The 22,712-nt window shown below is 37.5% G+C and overlaps 1 long non-coding RNA gene across 1 annotated transcript in view; it reads left to right on the top strand.

Annotated features, from left to right (window-relative positions):
• Positions 1–3,016: 3,016 nt before the first annotated feature.
• Positions 3,017–22,712, top strand: part of LOC125267535 — a 73,692-nt gene continuing 53,996 nt past the window's right edge. The window contains exons 1-2 of the long non-coding RNA XR_007184692.1: positions 3,017–3,161; positions 4,691–4,785. This is a non-coding gene — a long non-coding RNA (uncharacterized LOC125267535). The remainder of the gene's footprint in view (positions 3,162–4,690; positions 4,786–22,712) is intronic.

Raw genomic sequence — 22,712 nt, 5'->3', positions numbered from 1 at the left:
GCCTACAAACAAAGGAATGTGAAGAGACAAACACTTCTTGAACAGCAGGCCTCATGATTTCTGTTTACTGTAATGTTTTGACTATGCAAGCATGTAATTGGCTAATATGCTCCAATTGTTACTAAAATAAAATTTTAAATAAGTGTAAACATAATGTTTAGAGTGGTTAATGCTGTAGTGTGTCATATTGTGCCTAGATGGCACTCTTCCCCTAGATTGTCTATTAATTGGCCTTTTGTTTCCAGGCCATCTTCTGAATTGGGTCAAATCAAAACTGTACAAAGGTCAGTCTGGTATCATTTGTAGAAAACCAGACGCAGACTCTTTTCATGAAACCTAGACAGGTAGCTCATATTGTCTCTTGTGAATCTTTGGTCTAATCTTGTTTCCCAACAATCTCAGCCAACTTTTGTCAGGAATTCCATAATGTAATTTGTTTTCAATTTTTTGAAAATTGTAGAGTCTGTCCCTAGGGATGTTACCCAATGATATCTATTTCTAGCAAGGTTAAGGCTAGAGGCTGTCTTACTCTTGCCCTTGTGTTCTCATGGTTTTATATTCCCATTCCTCTCATTATGTAAACAGTGATCATGTTGCACCAACTTCCCTATGTATCTACAACGATAAAATACAATGATTTTTTCTCTACTATGGGGAAAATAGCTGTGGTTCTAGATCAAACTGTGGTTCTAATTTTTTTTTTTTTTTTTTTTTTAGGCACATCTGGCACTGAATAGCTCTGTCTCAATGCTCTCTCAGTATTTTATTTCTGCCCCCCTCATACAGAACAGACAGTTAACAGAAGTTGGCAGAGATCTTTATGCCAGTCTTTATGGGTCCTTCACCACTCTTAGCATGGAGTCAGGTGTGGTTCAAGAAAAACCAGGAAACCAGTTGTTGACTAAGGCAGCTGTGTCTGCCGTCATGGCCCCTACCAGACGCCCACCGTGACTTTGCATGGATTAGCTGGAACGGTCTTTCCCACAGCTCACACGCCGTGCACAGCCCAAGCCAGATGTGCCTGTGAAAATCATTCATCACACTTTGTGCTCTCATTTTCAGTCATTTCATCTTTTTGTTTGGAGGCCGTTCAACGGGAAGAACAAAAGGGCCGGTCACTTTCCGCTTCACTCTCATCTCATCTCTTGGCAGCCATGTTTGAAAAAAGTTGAGATGATTAGGTCTGATAGGTTGTCAGTCCATTGGAAAATGGGAATGGTATCGGGGTTGGGGGATGCATGACTGAAAGGAAGAGTGAGGACGGCAGAGGGCTGAGGTCATCACAGGATGTTCGGCGCATAAATTATCATTAATCTCTATCTCTAGCTGACTCCACCCCTAATGTCTCTCTTTTTCTCTCTTCTCTTGGTGTTTGTGTTTTTCCATACGAAGACTGGGAATGAGGCATGGTTTATGAAACAAATTTAATAGAGTGCTGGAGCTCCGGGCTTTTTATTCTACATTTATCAGATGCATTTTGCAAACAAAATTAAATAATGAACTGCAACAGGTTGCTAATATTAAAACAAATATGAGATTGTCTGTTATGCTGGAGCTGAGGAGCTTCGACCTCCTATAGTTACTAAGTTCAAATTAATTTAAATTGATGCAAAAGCTTCCAGTTTCAACAGAAATCTGATATAAACAGAAAAGGAAAATCATTTGAAGATAAAGTTTGAATAGAGAACTCATGAAATCAAAATAATTGTTTGCACGTTAAAGGGTTAGTTCACCCAAAAATGAAAATAATGTCATTTATTACTCACCCTCATGCCGTTCCACACCCGTAAGACCTTCGTTAGTTTTCGGGAACACAAATTAAGATATTTTTTGTTGAAATCCGATGGCTCAGTGAGGCCTGCATAGCCAGCAATGACATTTCCTCTCTCAAGATCCATATATGTACTAAAAACATATTTAAATCAGTTCATGTGAGTCCAGTGGTTCAATATTAATATTATAAAGCGACAAGAGTATTTTTGGTGTGCCAAAAAAACAAAATAACGACTTATTTAGTGATGGCCGATTTCAAAACACTGCTTCATGATCGGAGCATAATGAATCAGCGTATCGAATAATGATTCGGATCGCACGTTAAACAGCCAAACTGCTGAAATCACATGATTTTGGCACTTGAACCGCAGATTCAACACGCTGATTCCCTATGCTCCGAAGCTTCCTGAAGCAGTGTTTTGAAATCGGCCATCACTATATAAGTCGTTATTTTTTTTTTTTTTTTGGCGCACCAAAAATATTCTCGTCGCTTTATAATATTAATATTGAACCACTGTACTCACATGAACCGATTTAAATATGTTTTTAGTACATTAATGGATCTTAAGAGAGGAAATGTCATTGCTCCCTATGAAGGCCTCATGGAGCCATCGGATTTCAACAGAAATATCTTAATTTGTGTTCCGATGATGAACGAAGGTCTTACAGGTGATGACAGAATTTTCATTTTTGGGTGAACTAACCCTTTAAGCAAATTACGTCTATTTGTTTTAAAGTCATCGAGTGTAATTCTAGACATTGACAAAATTTGCTTTTATATGTAAACATTTTAAAGTCTTTCTCTTCCGGAAATACAAAATGATGACTCACGAACTCACGTCCCTCCCCCTAAATTAAAATACCAACAGTTCCGTGCGAAATTGGTCAAATGTTCACACCGACCTAACCACCTTATATTGCAGGTATTTTGCACTACATATGCAAGAGGAAGCGATTTAGAGAGTGTAAACAGGGCTCTCAAGTCTCACGCATTGGGCGTCACACGCTCACAGCCACACTTGTATTTCTCACGCAGAGAAATCTCCAGGATAACGCACAAGTTGCGCCGCTATTAGAGGAATCAAGCGAGTTCCCCATAGAGTTCAGAAGGCCCTGCCACGCACCAGTTAATCTAATAAAAAAATATAGCTACCGAACAGCCAATCAGAAAATAAAATTACTGTATCCGGGTAAGATTTAGATATTCCCGCCACAAAAATATTTATGTTCTGATTCCAACGACACATTCTGTGATTCATGGGCTCGCGCACTGATTCAGATGCTCGCTGAAGTAGTTAGCTGCAGAGGAGGACATCTGTCAGTCACATTGATTCACATCTGGCTACAGACTGATCGTGATCGATGTGGGACCATATCCTATGAGTACAGTAAGTCATCTCATCAAATTGCTGGGGAATATTTGTGTCCAGGCAGCTGGTAGGTTAGTTAACAGTTTGTCCAGAGTACTTTTACGTGAACTTGCCTGGCTAGTAGTGATGGGCATTTTTCCAAAATATTGTATTCGAATATTTGGGCTAGTAAAAAAACGAATATTCGTGTATTTAAAGCTGCAGTCCGCAACTTTTTTTGTGTTAAAAATGTACAAAAATTATATAATGAGAATATACAACATGAATCCATTTTCCAAACCGTGTTTTGGTACACTTATAATAAGTGTTTATATTCTGACTATTTCAGACCGGACTGGTAGGACTCGCCGCAGAGTATGTAACTTCGTGACTCGCCAGACATACCATGAGACATACACGGAGAAAAGTAGCTCCGGCAAGAATGTTCCTCCGCAAGACGCGTGCAGTTCTGTTTATTAACCGCTAGAGGGCCAAAAATCACGCCTGCAGCTTTAAATTACGATTATTTTGAGAAAATGAGAGACGTTTTTTATTTTTATTCAAGTTGTCGTCACCATTTCTGAACAAACTTATGATTAGGTAATATACACAACAAGTTTGTGTTTTATCTTAAGGTTTTCATTCAGTTTAAAACATTAAACAATATGTGGAAACAAAAAATATAGGCCTAAAGAACAAAAGCATTATAGGCTCAAGCAGCGAGCGGGAAAAAACACCAGTAAAGCAGAGCGCGCCAGTTATCGTGCAGAACGTAACGTACATATAAGGTACACTAGAGTCGGAATATGGTTACCATGTTTATATTGTTTCACATTACAATGTTGAGGAAAAACAACAATATAATGTGTATGATTATATTACCATTATCTATCTCTCACACTCACTCACTCACTCACTCACATACACACTAAAATGCTGAATTAAATAAATATTTTTTTATTTGTACGAATTTGTGTCATTTTTCATATCAGACCCCCGTCCCCACCCAAACCCCCGTCGCCGCCACCGCTGAAATCTCACTCTGAACTCAGTTCAAAACTTGAGAGCCCTGGTGTAAATATGTTTCCCATTCAGGCAAATGAAGTTAAGTTTCACGTCGAGTCACGTGAACCACTTGAGCGAGCGTAGACGGCGCGATATGCACCACTCAACATGACAACGTTTTAACTGACAGAAATTAAAACAGTTTCATATTAAATCCAATGGGGGGATTTATTAAATTTCATCTGCGCCTTTGCAGGAAGGCGTGTTTACCGTGTAAGGTAAACTAAACGCTACTGTCTATTCCATATGTCCCACGGTGGCTGCCTAAATATTTGGCAGCCACCGCGGGTCTCATTTATTAAAATATGTCTCATTTATTAAAATAAAACAATTGAGTTTCAAACTGATAATAATCTCACAGCATAGAACAGGGCCATACATCCTACTGCTGCATACCTAGTTTGTGAGTTGCCAACGGGAGAATTTTTGTTTACTTTCAGTTCAAAATAGACTCAGTCAGACCACCAGTAGCCTATTAATTAAAGATATTGTTTCCTTTCCAGGTTGTTTTGCTGTTTGAGAGCTTGTATCTTTACTGAGAGCTTTACTGCAGTCAAGATGTGGAGAAGGCTCTTGATCTCTTCATAGAGAAACTGAGGTATTCTACACAAGTAGCTACTGTTTGTGCAGTGCAGTATCTTGAATACAAATGCATTTTCTTTTTCCTTTTCTCAGAAAAATAAGACTTCCTTTCGAGAAATGAAAACAAAAAGAATGCTAAGTTGTATTAATGGGATAGTTAATCTAAAATTAAAATTTTGTCATCATTTACTCACCTTCATGTTGTTCCAAACCAGTTTGATTGACTTTCTTTTGTTGAACACAAGAGTAGATATACTGAAGAATGTTTTTACAATTCCTACATTAAGGTCAATGTCATCCAAAACAACATTGTACTTGTACCCCACTGATTTTCATTTTGTGGACAAAAAATAAATCTGAATATATCATGTTTTGTGTTCTGTAGAAGAATGTTTGGAATGACATGAGGATGAGTAAATGATGACAGAATTTAATTTTTTGGCACACCACTTCAACTATATTTTTTCACCAGTCCTGACAACAAAGAGAAGCACTTGCACAATGTCAGTGGTTTTGAGGGATTCTGGTGACGGAAGGCAGGAAATTCTGCCTTCCACCTTTGGCTGTTCTATGTTTGGTTTTTACTTTACTCTATATTGTATTTTTGATTGTTACCAACAAAAGTTAAAATACAAGCAAACAAAAAAACTACAAACATCAGAATTTCTAAGGTGCAAGTAATCTCCTTAAAGGATTAGTTCACTTTCCAATAAAATTTTCCTGATAATTTACTCACCCCCATGTCATCCAAGATGTTCATGTCCTTCTTTCTTCAGTCGAAAAGAAATTAAGGTTTTTGATGAAAACATTCCAGGATCATTCTCCTTATAGTGGACTTCAATGGCCTCCAAACGGTTAAAGGTCAAAATGCCAGTTTCAGTGCAGCTTCAAAGGGCTTTAAACGATACCAGACGAGGAATAAGGGTCTTATCTAGCGAAACGATCGGTCATTTTCGAAAAACAAAACAAAAAAAAAACCTGTATATGCTTTATAAACACAAATGATCACCTTGCATGTGCTTCCGCTTTCCGTATTCTTCAAAAAGCTTATGCTGTATGTCCTACAAATTCCCTATTCTACTTACAGATAAAACGTAACTGGTGCCGCGTTCGTTCCGTAAGTAGAACAGGGAAGGCGTAGGACATACAGCGTAAGCTTTTTGAAGAATATGGAAAGCGAAAGCATGTGCAAGGCAATCATTTGTGTTTATAAACCATATACATTTGTATTTTTGTAGAAAATGACAGATCGTTTTGCTATAGATAAGACCCTTATTCTTAGTCTGGTATCGTTTAAAGCCCTTTGAAGCTGCACTGAAACTGTAATTTTGACCTTCAACCGTTTGGTGCCCATTGAAGTCCACTATAAGGAGAATAATCCTGGAATGTTTTCATCAAAAACCTTAATTTCTTTTCGACCGAAGAAAGAAAGACATGAACATCTTGGATGACATGGGGGTGAGTAAATTATCAGGAAAATTTTATTTGAAAGTGAACTAATTCTTTAACCACATCAGTGCTTGTCTAATAACAATGCTCAACAGTTTATATTTTTCAAACAAATATTGAAATGGTTTATGTTTACTATTTCACTCTTTATTTTAGGTTATGATCACTTTAAACATGTAAAATTGCATAAAAATAAAACATTGAAGTTTTAGTTCACCCAAAAAATGAAATTTTTGTCATTGTGTACTCACCCTCATGTTGTTCTACACTCTCAAGATTCATCTTCGGAACACAAATTAAGATATTTTGGTAACACTTTAGAATAACGCACGCTATGAAGCATTAGTTAAGCATTAGTAAATAGTTAATTCATCATTTATAAAACATTAATAGACATTAGTAAGCCATTTATAAATACAGCTATAAATGCTTTGTTCTTGATTTATAAGCATATCTATAATGAGTTTAATAATTGTATTTTCATACTTTATTAATGATCAATTTATCATTTCTAAATTATGTATTACATTATTCACAAACCAGTAATTTAGGAGTTGTCAGTGGTTCATAAGATCATTTAGGAAGTGTAAGTAAATGATTAATAAAATATTTAAATGTACATTTATGCATCTTATTATTTAGACATATAGTATTAGTTACTCAGTGTGTTAATAAATGCTTTATTAACATATTCCTAGTGTCAAAACTACCTCGGTACTAACTTTAAAACATTAGAGAACAGCAGTGCAGAAGATCACTGAACCTTTAAATCTCATTTATAAAAGCTTTACAAAGCATAAATAGTCCTCACTTTAGATGAGCTCACAAAAATAGTTAACTGACTACTTCTAAATGTTTTATAACTACCTGAATTAATCATGAATTGCAGTAGGAATATGTGTTAATAAAGCATTTACTAACACACTAAGTAACTATTACTATGTGTCTAAATAATAAGATGTATAAATGAATGTTTAAATAGTTTATTAATCATTTACTTACACTTACTAAATGAACTACTGACAACTCCTAAATAACTGGTTTGTAAATAATGTAATACTTAATTTAGAAATTATAAATTGATTATTAATAAAGTATGAAAATACAATTATTAAACACATTATAGATATGCTTATAAATCAAGAATAAAGCAATTATAGCTGTATTTATAAACTACTTACTAATGTCTATTAATGCTTTATAAGTGATGAAATAACTATTAACTAATGCTTTACTAATGCTTCATAGTGTGCAGTTATTATAAAGTGTTACCGATATTTTTGATAAAAAAAAATTATTTTATTGTTTATCCTCAATAGAAAGCAATGAAATTACCACATTCAAGGTACAAAAAAAGTAAAAATATCGTTAAAATAGTCAACGTGACTACAGCGGTTCTACCTTAATGTTATGAAGCGATGAGAATACATTTTGTGCGCAAAAACAAAAGAAAAATAATGACTTCAACAAATTCGTCTCTCCCGTCATTCTCCTATGCTATTTCCGTTGCAGCACATCCAGTTCTACATCAAACATATCTTAATTTGTGTTCTGAAGATGAACAAAGGTCTTACAGGTTTGGAATGACATGAGGGTGAGTAATTAATGACGGAAATTTCATTTTTGGGCGAACTAACCCTTTAAGAGCCCAAAGTTGAAGAAACATCTGTATATGAAATATGAAAATCTGCTTTATAATTTTCAGATCTGGAGAAATGACTTGATGTAAACTACTGTTCAAAAGTTTAGTGTCAGTAAGGCCGTTTGTCCACCAGAGCGTTTTTTCCAGCTCCGAGCGTACTTTTTCAATTGTTTTCAATGGGAGCGCCGCGTTTTTTAAACGCCAGGAGCGTAACGAGGCGCTGAGCGTCTTTTTCACGCTCAAGCGCTGAGAGCTCGGCGTTTTTTACTGGTCGCCTCGAGTTGAAGAATGTTCAACTTTGAGTAAAACGCTGCGCTCATCACTGTCACTTTTTAGCCAGCCGTCCAATCAGAGTGGAGAAGGGGCGGGACAAATACAACTCCGACCAACTGATATTCCGTATCATAGCAACAAAGCATCTCAGCGGAAAAAAACGCTACGCTGCAGAAGCGCTCTCAAGCGCTCACAGACGGGCGTTTTAAGCAGAGCGCCTAGCGTTTTCAGCTGGCTAAAAACGCTCTGGTGGACACACGGCCTAAAGGTTTTTTTTCCCCCTGAAAGAAATTAATACTTTTATTCAGCAAGAATGCATGAAATTGATCAAAAGTGAAAGGCATTTATGATGTTAAAAGACTTCTATTTTAAATAAATGCTCTTTATTTGAGCTTTCTGTTCATTGAAGAATCTTGTTTTTTTTTTATTACGGTTTTCACAAAAATATGAAGCATGTAACTGTTTTCAACTTTCAAAATCAGCATATTAGAATGATGTCTGATTTCTTAAAACAGAATAGTTATTTTAAATTGTAATAATATTTCACAGTATTACAGTTTTTACTCTATTTTTTGTTTTTGTTTTATATATATAAATGCAGTTTTGGCGAGCAAAAGAGTACGATTTTTTTTTTCTCATTTTCCTCCAATGCTTTAGTGTCCATTAATCACTCAGATAGAACCACTGCTAGCTAGGTGATGTTTCGAAGCAATAACTACACAGGAATATGGCCATTAAGGTAACTCCTGATGTTATGAGGTGTGTAGCTGATGGTGCTACAATCATGGCTAATAGCAACTCTTTGTTATGTTTCAAACAACTACAACAAATTGCAGGTTGAACACAATCAGTGTCCCTGTGCTCATACCCTCTTTTTGTGATTGTAGGTGCTTAAACGTTTTACATCGTCACACTAATCATCATCATTGTTAGTCAGTGGGTGCTGTGCAGTTTCTAAATGGACGTTTTACTGATCTGCGGTCAGAGAACAAAAGATCATCACCTCCTTTAATCTAGTAGATGGATCTCTTACAAGTCGTAACAGTATGTAGCACAGAGTAGATGATTTATCCTGCTTTGACTGATCTAGGATCTGTTTGTCATTCTTTATCTATCATATCGCTCTGTTTTTCAGCATTACCATCATTGCTTTGCTGAAGCAGGAATGATGTAAAGCCCACCTCTGCCTCAGATAATAACACGTCACGATGATAGAACGTCCCGTTAAATAATAGGCAAGGTGTTATTACACGCTCTATCATCTGCCTTCTCAGAGGGGATTTTGTATACCTGTCAGAATGAAATAATGGGATTGTTTTGAGAGACAATGTTTTCCTGCACAGGTGTCATCCTGTTCTAGAGGACTTGCCTTGTACATGGAGATAGGGCTCATTTCAGCTTCCTGTCTGGTCTTTCATTTTCTTTGTTCCATTTTCCACTCCAGCAAGACTCGGGAGAAGCAGACCACTCTGAAATCAAAGGCAAAGAAGAGTGCGAGAGCTTTTGAGCAATCATTCTGGCGCTTTAACGTGACTGCCTCGTTCTCTGGCTATTTTATGTCTGTGTAGCGGCTGTTAGCTTCATCTAAAGAACATCTGCCTTTGTCCTCCTCCTCCTCAACTGTGGGGAGAATCTTGACTACACTTTGACAAGCACATATGGCTTGCTGTGTTTCTGTCTAGAGATAGGTGCCATATTGCATTTCTGATCTGGTATGACTGTTATTTTATTATCATTGAGATACTATTATAGTTTTTATTAATATTTTGAATTATATTTTACATTTCTGCTTTAAAGATTTTGTTATTTTAGTAATTTTGTTCTGTGTTTTTGTCTTTTTTTAGTAGTATTTTTTAAAGGTCCCGTTCTTCGTGATCCCATGTTTCAAACTTTAGTTAGTGTGTAAAGTGTGTAAAATTTTAAAGCTCAAAGTTCAATGCCAAGCGAGATATTTTATTTAACAGAAGTCGCCTACATCGAACGGCCAGTTTGGACTACATCCCTCTACTTCCTTCTTTAATGACGTCACTAAAACAGTTTTTTGACTAACCTCCGCCCACAGGAATACACAAAAAAGGGGGCGTGGTCTTGTTGCGCTCCCACGGAGAAGAGCAAGAGTTGCGTTTGTAGAGTGTGTTTGTCGCCATGTCGTCGAAACGCTGTTATTTTCATCCCGCAGTCCAATCACCTTTGTTTGGTCTTCCCAGGGATGCTGTACTTAGAGATCAATGGTTACAATTTATGTTTAACTCGGTTCCCGAAAATTATAATCCACATGTAAAACTATGTGCAGCACATTTTGCTGAGGACAGCTTCCTCAATCTCAATCAGTTTAATGCCGGATTCGCACAAAGATTATTCTTGAAAGATGGAGCAGTTCCCTCTTTGTCTGGAGAAGGCGTTGTTTATGGACCACAACCGGTAAACTAAGCTGCTGTCGAATCACAACACAGGAACCGCTGGCACAATCAGAACTCGTTACGTATTTCTGAAGGAGGGACTTCATAGAACAAGGAAGTCATCAGCCCGTTTTTATGACAGCGGTATACAGATAAGTAAATTATGTGAAAAATACTGTTTTTTTACACGCGAAACATGAACACATGTTATATTGCACACTATAAACACAATCAAAGCTTCAAAAAACCACGAAAAACGGGACCTTTAATAGCCTTTAATAGTCTTTTTTCAAAATGTAATTTTAGTCTCAGGTGTCCCCAGAATGTGTCTGTGAAGTTTCAGCTCAAAATACCACACAGATAATTTAATATACCGTGTTATAAATGTCCATTTTTGAGTGTAAAGAAAAACATGCTGTTTTCGTGCATATATCTTTAAATGCAAATGAGCTGCTGCTTCCCACCCTGCTTTTCTGAAGAGGGCGGAGCCTGTACAGCTCTAGCCTCGGATACTCTGCTAACAAAACATCTGTTTGGTTTTGATTATTATCTTTATCGCGGTCACGCTCACATGACATTGCAGTTCGTCATCATCATGAAAGTTTATTATCTGTATATGTTTTAAAGCCATAACAGTCTAAACTTCTGATATGTGATTTTCTGAGTGCACATACCCGAAGCATGCACACAGAAAGCTGCCTGTCAGACGGCACATCCCGGGAGTATTAAACTAAGTTCTCTTTCACATGTTATTGCGTTTAAACTGTCAAATACACACAAGGTTATGTCAAAAGCACACAAAGTTCACATAAACACAGTCTGTTATGTCTGTAAACAGCAAGATCTGTGTATTAAAGCGACAGCAGCATAATATACAGTACCTACTGCTATATATACTGTTAATATGAGTCAAACAACAAAAGAAAAAACAGAAATGAATTTTGCACAGTAGGTCCCCTTTAAGTTAAACTAAATTAAAATGAGAAGCTAGCTAGCTGAAAAAAAGTGTACTTTTTTTGTATTTTATTTTATTTTAGTTAACATTTATTTTATAAAGTAACTAAACAAAAAAATATGGTTTTAATTTTATTTTTAGTTAACTATAATAACCCTGATCCATGAGTGAATTTGCAGTATTTTTGTCAGAAAAGGAAGAAAATAATAAAGGAAGTGAGTGAATATTTGTTATAGTTAATAATTTCAGATGGGTTGTTGCATCATGTGGTAAATATACAGTGTTCCTTGGTGTTCCGTTTTATGCATTTAAACCCAGCATTAAATACAAATGATGGCCTCTGTTGTAAGGCATCTTTTTTTCCATTCCATCGCGCTTGTCATTTTTCTGTCCTTTTTTTACCTCTTGCTTTCCATCAGCTTAATTTGTTTTATTTAGTCCATGACGAGCTCAACGGTGTTCCTCCCCTCCCCACTTCCAGGCTTGATTTCAGAATCATTTGCTCTCAGATTGATGCAGGACAGGTTGAATTGCTGTTGAGAGAGGCTTTCACAAGCTCTGTAATTGAAGTAATTACAGGTTCCATCTGCTTCATGTTGAACAATGCTCTGTAAACATTGTCACAAGTGAAATTATGCGAGACAAGCATGAGATCAAGTGCTTGTGGATGCGACTACTTCTTTTTAAATCTGTTTGAAGCATCCAAAAATGGTCATTTCAATATGGTTTGCAATTCTGATTTATGGCATTCCCATTTACCTGTAATGCTGCTATTGTTGGTGTCGATTGGATGGGCAATTTTGATGCTTGTGCTCTGATAAAAGCATGACCACTTACCTCCGCTCTCTATGTTTGGACTGAGAGTGGGAAATATGTATGAAAAATGCTTCTTTCATCTTTTGAATAGACTCAAATGGTCTGCAATTTGACTAATTCAATTTGCCTTTTATGTCAAAATGCTGAAGAAAATTGGACTAGAGTAATGGATTATTCAAATACATATGATGCATGTTTTAAAGTTGTTCCGGAAATACGGCTTTGTTAAAAAGCTCTTAAGACAAATTCTGTATAATTGTTTGGCTAAAGTAATTTGTTCTCCCCTCGGATAAACTACTAAACAAGTGTTCTTATTTACAGGGTCTCTGGTCACATACAGATAGATAGATAGATTTTCCAGTTTCAGGACTAACAAAATAATGGCAACTTACTCGCTGTACAGTGGCCAAATCTGAAAGATAACGGAGGCGTAGGTGGGTGAACAGGTTGGTGGTTTTGCCCCCTTTTGCGCTTACCGTTGATTAGCAAATCCTGCAAACTGGGGTGATTAATGTGTCATTTTCATGGAATCCAAAAAACTTCCACACTGGTGAGTTTATTTTCTTGGATTGTAGGTAGAGTGTCTCATCTGTCATATTCAACGACATGCTTTTATGCGGCAGTAGCAGCTGCGCGCTGTGACCTCTTAGTTGCGTCCCAAATCACGCACTATACACTATGCACTTACACACTATGTACTTGTGCACTATGCACTCATCCGTGTAGTGCGTGAATTGTATAAGGTTATTTTGTCATTTAACAATGGAGTCTGATCCTCCCTTCCCCTCCCCTACATCATTAAACCTACGACAGCTGAGTGCATGAAGTGTCCAACATTCCACACTTCGTTTTTTCCGTTAATTTAGTAGTCTGGGTAAACCCCGCCTGATCTGCCGGCGATTTGATTTCGCTCGGCAACTCAGTCTGGAAACCTGTGCATTAATTTCTGCTGCGCTGTTACACTTTTGCGGGAACCAATCACAGACTGGCTTATCCACCTTGCTCGCTATTGGCGGGTATAACACGATGGCGATAGAGAAGCGACGGCAAGCAGCTTTCAAACTCTATCTGATCTACCCGTCTCTCCAAAATAACAATGCACAATCACAGTGACGCCAATTGTGTTAAGCATTTACCTTATCTGAGAGAAATGTAGCAGAGCGTTGATCCGACAGTCTCTTCATAGGAAGATTACAAACGGCGATTGATGACACACGACGATTCTCTGCTGTTATTTTGGTGGTTTGCTTCACGATGTGAGTACAGGACTCTTTTACTTCAATGCACCTTGATGGTAGACAATATTTGTATTATTTGCTCTTTATGTTTCGTCTCCCTGCTTCTTGAATGTCGCGCCGCCTGAGCTGACTGGAATTCTTTTTGGTTGTCATGACAATGACGTAGTTTAGGGCGGCTATATTCCGCATTCATTTACACTGAACTGAACAGTATCAGAGTCGCCTTTTAAACTCTCGACGATGCTGAATGACTTCTTTAGTTAGCAAACAAATTGCTCGAGTGGGTGTAAATACCGATCACTTTCATGTTTTTTTGCACAACCTGCAAAAATCGCTTCATGCCATTGCTGCTTCTGCAAACCGCGGATAAATGCTACAAACCAATACAAACTAACCCTGCGTCTCAATCAGCTCCCTAGTTCCCTAGGTCGTGAATCAGTATATCATGAAAGTGAATGTGGCTGATTCCCTGATCAGTGCCCTGACTACTGAACTAGGGAGCTGATTGAGACACACGGTAAACCTGTCTGGAGTTTTCGTATTGCTCTGCAAAGTACGTCACCCGGATCGTTGATCTGATTGGTTGAAGGACTATCCAATTGCGTGACTAATGCTCGTTGATCACGCCTCTTGTGCAGTAGGAAATACATAGCAAACTCCCCAGACCAATGTTCAATTATAAATTGACTATTAATTAGGTGCATCATCCAGGTATTTAAAGTGCACTTTTTCTTTTTGGAATTTTCTGTGTGAACGCACTACTCGCACTATTTGTACTTAAAAACGTCATAGAATAGTGCATAAGTACGCGAATTGGGACGCACCGCTTGTGTTTTATGATAGATAGCAACCAGCGCTAATGTGCAATACCGCCACCTACTGTACGTTGGGATGTCAACCAGATACTGCCGCTGGATAATTTATGTGCCATATTATCATATGTGTACTATTCATTTGAAGTATCACACACACACCTAATTAACATGATAACGATATTTTATTTTTTAAATATAACATTTATTGTCAATACCGGTAGACAATAACTGTTTTTTAACGGCGTCTCTCGTCTCATGACACCTTTGCACAATCTGCTTTGTACGTTCATTTCGTTTGAAGTAATTGTGGCTTTGGAGAGCACTCTGAAAGGAGGGTGGAACCTCATGCTTTCAAAGCTAGCTTGCTATTGCTCCTCTCCAAAATTACCTACCCTACCTTTAATTATGTCTACCAGTATATCGCCCACCCCTAATAGATAGATACTGATACCTTTTTAAACCAGTGTCTTTTTTCTATTAAAGCTATAAATAGGAATTTTTCTATTGCTTTGCTCTAATCTTATGTTAGAAATGCTATCATAACAAGTTTTGTTGCTTAATAAGAGTGGTTTGTTGGATGCGCCATGGGGATTTAAAGGAAATGTGTTTAGTATTGCTATATACAAGGCCATATTTGGTGTGCGGCTTCCTCGGATGGCTGTAGCTTGGTCTCTCATCTCCTTTACATCTGGATTCCATCAGATTAATGTTACGGCTTGTTAAAGTCACACATTTCCTCCACCAGATCGCTGATTCGTATTAGGAGGAGAAACTGGGACAAAGAAGTTTCTTATGTTTCTGAAAACCCAATGTTATAATCTTGTATTTATATCAGAGAGGGTGAAATCTAAGGTTCAATCGTTCTATGTAGCGTGATCTTCATACTGGTGGTTTTATAGACCGTGAACATTATTTGACGCAGAAACACTTTATTTGTGCCTTTGGGTAAATTTAAACACACAACGGACTCCATTGATGATCGAGGAAACAAATAGATAAGCGTAGACTATCATCTTTGTGATCCTTTGTTTGATCATAGCAAATGTATGACTGTTTTACTTGGAACATGTTTTTTTTTATATAATTTTTTTTATACAAAGCCCAGCTGCATTTTACATTAATCTAGAAAGTGAAAAGAGATCTTTCATGGTACTCTATTTTGGCTAACCAGTAATAAATTGCCTTGATATACACTAAGAGCCTCATGAGCCCTTGTTCTGCAATGGCCCTTGGTTTAATTTTCTGGGTCAATGACATGTAAGAGTTTCTGTGATAAAGAAAATGAAAAATCTAGTATAACACATGTGCCAAGTTCTTAGAAATTTGCTCTTTGTATTCAATTTGGATTCCAGTGGATTTGAAAAATTATTTTCAAGAAAAGTTTAAATTTGATGACTCACAAAATGTTCTGTCATGTACAAACCCGATTCCAAAAAGTTGGGACACTGTACAAATTGTGAATAAAAAAGGAATGCAATCATTTACAAATATCATAAACTCATATTTTATTCACAATAGAATATAGATAACATGTCAAATGTTGAAAGTGAGACTTTTTGAAATGTCATGCCAAATATTGGCTCATTTTGGATTTCATGGGAGCTACACATTCCAAAAAAGTTGGGACAGGTAGCAATAAGAGGCCGGAAAAGTTAAATGTACATATAAGGAACAACTGGAGAACCAATTTGCAACTTATTAGGTCAATTGGCAACATGATTGGGGATAAAAAGAGCCTCTCAGAGTGGCAGTGTCTCTCAGAAGTCAAGATGGGCAGAGGATCACCAATTCCCCCAATGCTGCAGTGAAAAATATTTGAGCAATATCAGAAAGGAGTTTCTCAGAGAAAAATTGCAAAGAGTTTGAAGTTATCATCATCTACAGTGCATAATATCATCCAAAGATTCAGAGAATCTGGAACAATCTCTGTGCGTAAGGGTCAAGGCCGGAAAACCATACTGGATGCCCGTGATCTTCGGGCCCTTAGATGGCACTGCATAACATACAGGTTTTCTGGAATACTTCCAGAAAACATTGTCGGTGAACACAATCCACCGTGCCATTCACCGTTGCCGGCTAAAACTCTATAGGTCAAAAAAGAAGCCATATCTAAACATGATCCAGAAGCGCAGGCGTTTTCTCTGGGACAAGGCTCATTTAAAATGGACTGTGGCAAAGTGGAAATCTGTTCTGTGGTCAGACGAATCAAAATTTTAAGTTCTTTTTGGAAAACTGGGATGCCATGTCATCCGGACAACCCAAGTTGTTATCAACGCTCAGTTCAGAAGCCTGCGTCTCTGATGGTATGGGGTTGCATGAGTGCGTGTGGCATGGGCAGCTTACACATCTGGAAAGGCACCATCAATGCTGAAAGGTATATCCAAGTTCTAGAACAACATATGCGCCCATCCAGACGTCGTCTCTTTCAGGGAAGACCTTGCATTTTCCAACATGACAATGCCAGACAACATAGTGCATCAATTACAACATCATGGGTGTGTAGAAGAAGGATCCGGGTACTGAAATGGCCAGCCTGCAGTCCAGATCTTTCACCCATAGAAAACATTTGGCGCATCATAAAGAGGAAGTGACAAAGAAGAATTTTACAACATTCCTATTCCTAAACTTGAGCACCTTGTCTCCTCAGTCCCCAGACGTTTGCAGACTGTTATAAAAAGAAGAGGGGATGCCACACTGGTAAACATGGCCTTGTCCCAACTTTTTTTGAGATGTGTTGATGCCATGAAATTTAAAATCAACTTATTTTCCCCTTAAAATGATATATTTTCTCAGTTTAAACATTTGATATGTCATCTATGTTGTATTCTGAATAAAATATTGAAATTTGAAACTTCCACATCATTGCATTCTGTTTTTATTCACAATTTGTACAGTGTCCCAACTTTTTTGGAATCGGGTTTGTAAAATGTAATATCATATCACCTTATACCTTGATTACCTTATACCTTGATAACATGCAAATCTTGAAAAAAACATATTAACAATTTCATTCATTTTAATGAAGCTGACGTCATCGTGTAAAGATCCGGAGTGCTGGTTGGCTCCAGTATGGGCTGGTCGAACATGCTGACGTCAACAGTTTCTACATTTATTCATGACTTAAAGCACATTCAATCCAATCACTGCACTGTAGTATGCATAAGATTATAATTGTGGTATTATGCCTTAGGAAGTGTCACTTCTCTCGCCTCTGTCTCGTCATTCAGAGACATGGGTCATATAGCTGTGTTTGTTTCCTCAGTGCTACAACAAAAATGTGTTTTCCTGCGACCAGAGCAAAAGCTTGGGTGCATGTGGATTGTTTTGCTGTGATCTACCATCACAAATGGAAAATATGTTTGCATAAGATCGCATTACAGCGGAGAATTCAAATATAAAAAAAATGCTGTTCAATGCTGTTCATTATTCAGTATTATTAGCCCTTTTAAGTATTATTTCGCATTACTCCGTTGTGCTTGGGAGTTTGTTGTCATTTTTCTCCATGCACATATTCATTATTCTGTATAATGAGTGTGTTGTATGTCTGTGCTTCATTGGTTGTTCTCTCCCCTCTTCCCCCCCTCTACACTCCCACTTTTCGAGAGCTTTACATGCCCATTTTTACAGACTTTTTCCAGCTCAGAGGTGTGAACGACCAGGCTAAAACAGGGGGGTTTCATGACCCTTTAAAATCTCGAGAGATCGGGACATTGTTTCTAAGCACTGCGGTGGAGATGTAATGTCCTGTGATAAGATGCAGAATATGTTGGGCGCTGTCCTTGTCGATGAATTGCTGGCAGTAAGCATGGCCTGGCAGAGGCCCTTGTGTCAGGAAGTGATCAGAGCGAGTGAGGCTTGCTATTGACTCGAAAAGATTCCTGTTTGCTGCAGTAGCTGGGCCAAAGCTCATCCGTGGCTCATGGATCACTGTAATTACTGGGCTGGGCATGGCCGGTTATTAGTTTAGGGAATGTCATGGGCGTATATCAAACCCAATTTGCTCTCTGGCTTGAGAGGTCACTTGTCTTCTTCTCCTTCATTGCCTCTTTTGGAGCTGCAGAGCTGTTGTTCTTTGTTTTTCTCTCTCTCGCCAGCATGTTGCCACTTTGTTTTTAACATAATGGCTTGTGGTATTGTGTAAGCTCAGTTGATTGACTGTGTGTTGCTGGATTTTTAAGATCCAAAGCTGAAAAACCTTTATAAAAATCTGATGACATTTAATTTATAAGATTTCTCTTGACTTGTGTCGTTGTTATCAGAAGGGCAAATTATAATCACTACTTTCAGTTGATCAATATTCAATACAATATTTTGTTAAAGACCACATAAAATGGCTAAGAAAGCACTGTTTGTGTGTGTGTGTGTGTGTGTTTCCATATTTTCTTTTGAAACTAGAAATTTGGGTGCTTCCTTTTTGTAAAGCTAGTATAGGTTTTAGTTTGTCACAGCTTGGACAGTGAACTTGTAGGATGTTTAAGAGGGAGACATGTTCTCAATCTAGAGAGCCCCGAGTGCAAGATGACTCAGCAATGTTTGTGGTCCATTTCCTCAGAAGAGCAATGTTGAAGGTAATTTGATCAAGTTTTAGGAGTACACTTGCATATAGATGGCCTTAAATGAGCTAAAGGCTAATTTAGGTTTCATGGGTTCTTAAATTCAGTAAAGTCACTTTTCCAGTGATAGTTCCTTTATTTGTCAAATGAAAAAAAAAAAAAAAAATCACCTCTGCTTCACAAACTCTTTCTTTTGTTTTCACACCTTCCTTTGAAGCCTCACTGGTTTTGACTGTTTTTCCATCTTTATGCAAATCTGGTGATGTATGCTGCCAGGTGGTCTCAAAGGCGACCTGTGGGGCTGCCGTCTCTGTGATGACTGATTGAAAGCTTGATGGTTGCCCTGGAGCCTGAAGAGGGGAGACGGGGGACCAGGAAACAGTCTCTCTCCCCAGCCGTGAGTGCTCCTGCATGGATCAGAGAACTGCACCAGATGGTGGACTTGGCACTGCCACAGGGGTGCAGGGAAACGCTGAGCCTTCGCTTAAAAATGTTCTGCTGCCCATCAAATGCCTCTGAAGCTCCCTGGCAGGTAGTGTGGACAGAGTTATACACCTGTCCTGACAAGTGCATGTAAGTAAGCTAGATATGTGGGAAGATCTTTGCAGGATCATTTTGAATTTTAATAATACAAGCTGATCTCAGATAGGAGAATAACTGTTATAAAGAGCATTAAAGATGCCAATAAATCACGAATATGGTTTGGTGTCTTTTAGTTCTTTGGTAGTTTTAGGCCATCTAGTGTATACCTCTACAATAAGCACTTTACTTTTAGCAGATACAGTCAAAACAAAAATTATTTTGATATTTTTGATATATTTTTACTAGTAGGTGCAGGATACTGTAGTTAATTTATGTAAGCGAGGATAACAAAAATAAAAGCAAACTGTGACACATACCCAAAAAGTCTTCATACAGTGGACTGTCAGTAAAATTGATAAAAACTTGGAACCAAAAATTATTTAGACACATTGACCTGACCATGTTTTGCTTAACTGACATAATTAAGATTATTTTTTTCTGACACGGTTTAACTCTGAGATCTTGTCATATTTTATTACCATTTTTTTTAAACTATAGTGAATAAACTGTATTAATGAATGAAATGCTCAAGGTGTCTGAATAAATTTTGGTTTGACTGTGTGTTCATTTAAAATTTACTATCTTGCTTATCCTGGAAAGCTAAAAACAATTTGGATGTCTCATCTTGTACTACACAGATTTTTGTCCAATCAAATGTTGTCTAAAATGAGAATGTCCCTCCCACTAATACCACCAGGACCTGGCACCTTCATGACTGTGATGTAATGACAGCCTATTGGCTTTTTTAAAAAGAGGGACAAACCCTTTTTTCCTGTTTCAGTCGGAAATATGCAACACAGGAAAGAAAACTGTGCTTGTTAAGAGATTTCACAGCGTCTTTACACTGTTAAATGGTTAGTTGACCCAAAAATGAAAATGCTGTCATTAAAGGGTTAGTTCACCCAAAAATTAAAATAATGTCATTTATTACTCACCCTCAGGCCGTTCCACACCTGTAAGACCTTCATTAATCTTCAGAACGCAATTTAAGATATTTTTGTTGAAATCCGATGGCTCAGTGAGGCCTGCATTAACAATGCTTCAGGAAGCTTTGGAGCGTTGTGAATCAGCGTGTCGAATCAGTGGTTCGGAGCGCCAAAGTCACGCAATTTCAGCAGTTTGGCGGTTTGACACGCGATCCGAATCACTGATTTGACCCAAAAGATTGATAACGCGCCGAAGCTTCATGAAGCAGTGTTTTGAAGTCGGCCATCACTATATAAATCGTTATTTTGTTTTTTTGGCACACCAAAAATATTCTCATCACTTTATAATATTAATATTGAACCACTGTACTCACATGAACTGATTTAGATGTGTTCTTAGTACATTAATGGATCTTGAGAGAGGAAATGCCATTGCTGGCTATGCAGGCCTCACTGTATCTTAATATCTTAAAAATATCTTAATGTTTGTGTTCTGAAGATGAACGAAGGTCTTACGGTTGTGGAACGGCATGAGGGTGAGTAATAAATGACATTATTTTCATTTTTGGGTGAACTAACCCTTTAATTACTCACCCTCATGGCATTCCAAACCTGTAAGATTTTCGCAATTGGAACTTTGACGCTTCAAAAAGTTCATGAAGCTATCGTAAAACTGATTCATAGGAATTGAGTGGTTTAGTCCAAATTTTCTCGATTGCTTTATTTGATGAACAGGCTTTTACTCACATATTAACAATCACATAAACATATAAATATAAATAAACTCATATTTAAATAATCAGCGAACATAAGCAGAAACTCAACCTAACCTGAATGATGCGCGAGAATGTGTTGCGTAACACATGAAAATGAACCTCATTGGTTACGCAGCACGTTTGAGCTTCCAGAAGAGCTTTGTTTTCATGCTTCATTCAGGTTCGGTTGAGCTTCTGCTTATGTTCGCTGATCAATGTTATGTGAGTAAAAGCCTAAATTGAATCTGTTCATCATAAAAAGCAATCAAGTCTCTTCAAAAAACTAAACTTGGACTAAACTGCTCAATTCATATGGATTACTTTTTGAAGCCTCATTTGCTCAGGCTGTCTATGGAAGGACAGAAAGCTCTCAGATTTCATCAAAAAGATCTTCATTTGCGTTCCAAACATGAATGAAAGTTTTACAGGTTTGGAACGAAGTGAGGGTGAGTAATTAATGACAGAATTTTCATTTTTGGGTGAACAATCAATCGTAAATATCAGTTTATTTGCTTTATTGACAAGACTTGAATCTACCTGTCTTCATGACTTGAACCCTGCATTTGAGCCCAGTGTTTCAGCTGCATATTTCCTGGCAAGAACAGGCTGTTTGTGTGGTTTGTGTGTAAATATTCTTGGTATGCAGATCGTTGGCCGTGAGTCCTACTACCAAAGAGAAGTTGTTTACTATGAATCCTGACCTTTCACAAGTGGTGAGCTTACAGACAGCAACTGGCTTCCACAAGGGAATAAGCACTCTGAGATTTATGTCTGTTTTTACAGGTTGTTTTTCTTACATCCCTACTGGCAACAACTCCTGCTTTGCAAGTATAACTAGAAAACTACATTCAAAGAATATTGATTTAGAGCCACAATTATAAAAACACGCCTCTTTGACCGCTGTCTGATATTGCTTCTAGCATGTCATTTGTGTTTTTATGTCTTGTTTTGAACTACATTCCTGTCTGACACTTAGATATAGTAGAGTAGAATATCTGTCGAACAGAAGGATTACATTGTACAGTGTGTTCAGTGCAATAGGTGCCATTATAGATGTATATATTCATTGCTGTAAAGTAATTGCACTCATAACCAATTCAGTCGGATTTATACCATGCAAAGAATGTACTAGCCCCAGGCATCATCTGTGCTTTTTTTTCTCATTAGAGCTACCTGAGCCAGCTAACATTTTTTCAAAAACAAGTTAGTGAAGAGGTATAAGAAGGACAGGGAATTTAGGAATTTTGTTTCTTCTTCTCATCCACCAAAACATGATCGTGAAATCATTAATTACCTCAGGTTGATGAGGATTTACTATGGAGCGCCAAGTGTAACCTGACTAATTTTGTGGATTAAATGAATTACATCTGCTGAATGTGAACTAAATGCATTTTGTGACATGTTGAAGCAAGAAATAGAGCATACAAAAAACATTTTGTGGATGTGATCCAGACAAGTAAAAAATTCATATCTCATTCAAAGACTGAGCATTTTGTGGAGAAAATGCATTTTGTAACAGGCTGGGTACATTTTGTTCCCG

The sequence above is a fragment of the Megalobrama amblycephala genome, linkage group LG4, assembly GCF_018812025.1.
Source record: "Megalobrama amblycephala isolate DHTTF-2021 linkage group LG4, ASM1881202v1, whole genome shotgun sequence".
Taxonomy (NCBI): Eukaryota; Metazoa; Chordata; class Actinopteri; order Cypriniformes; family Xenocyprididae; genus Megalobrama; species Megalobrama amblycephala.
This window is presented reverse-complemented; position numbering and strand designations above follow the sequence as displayed.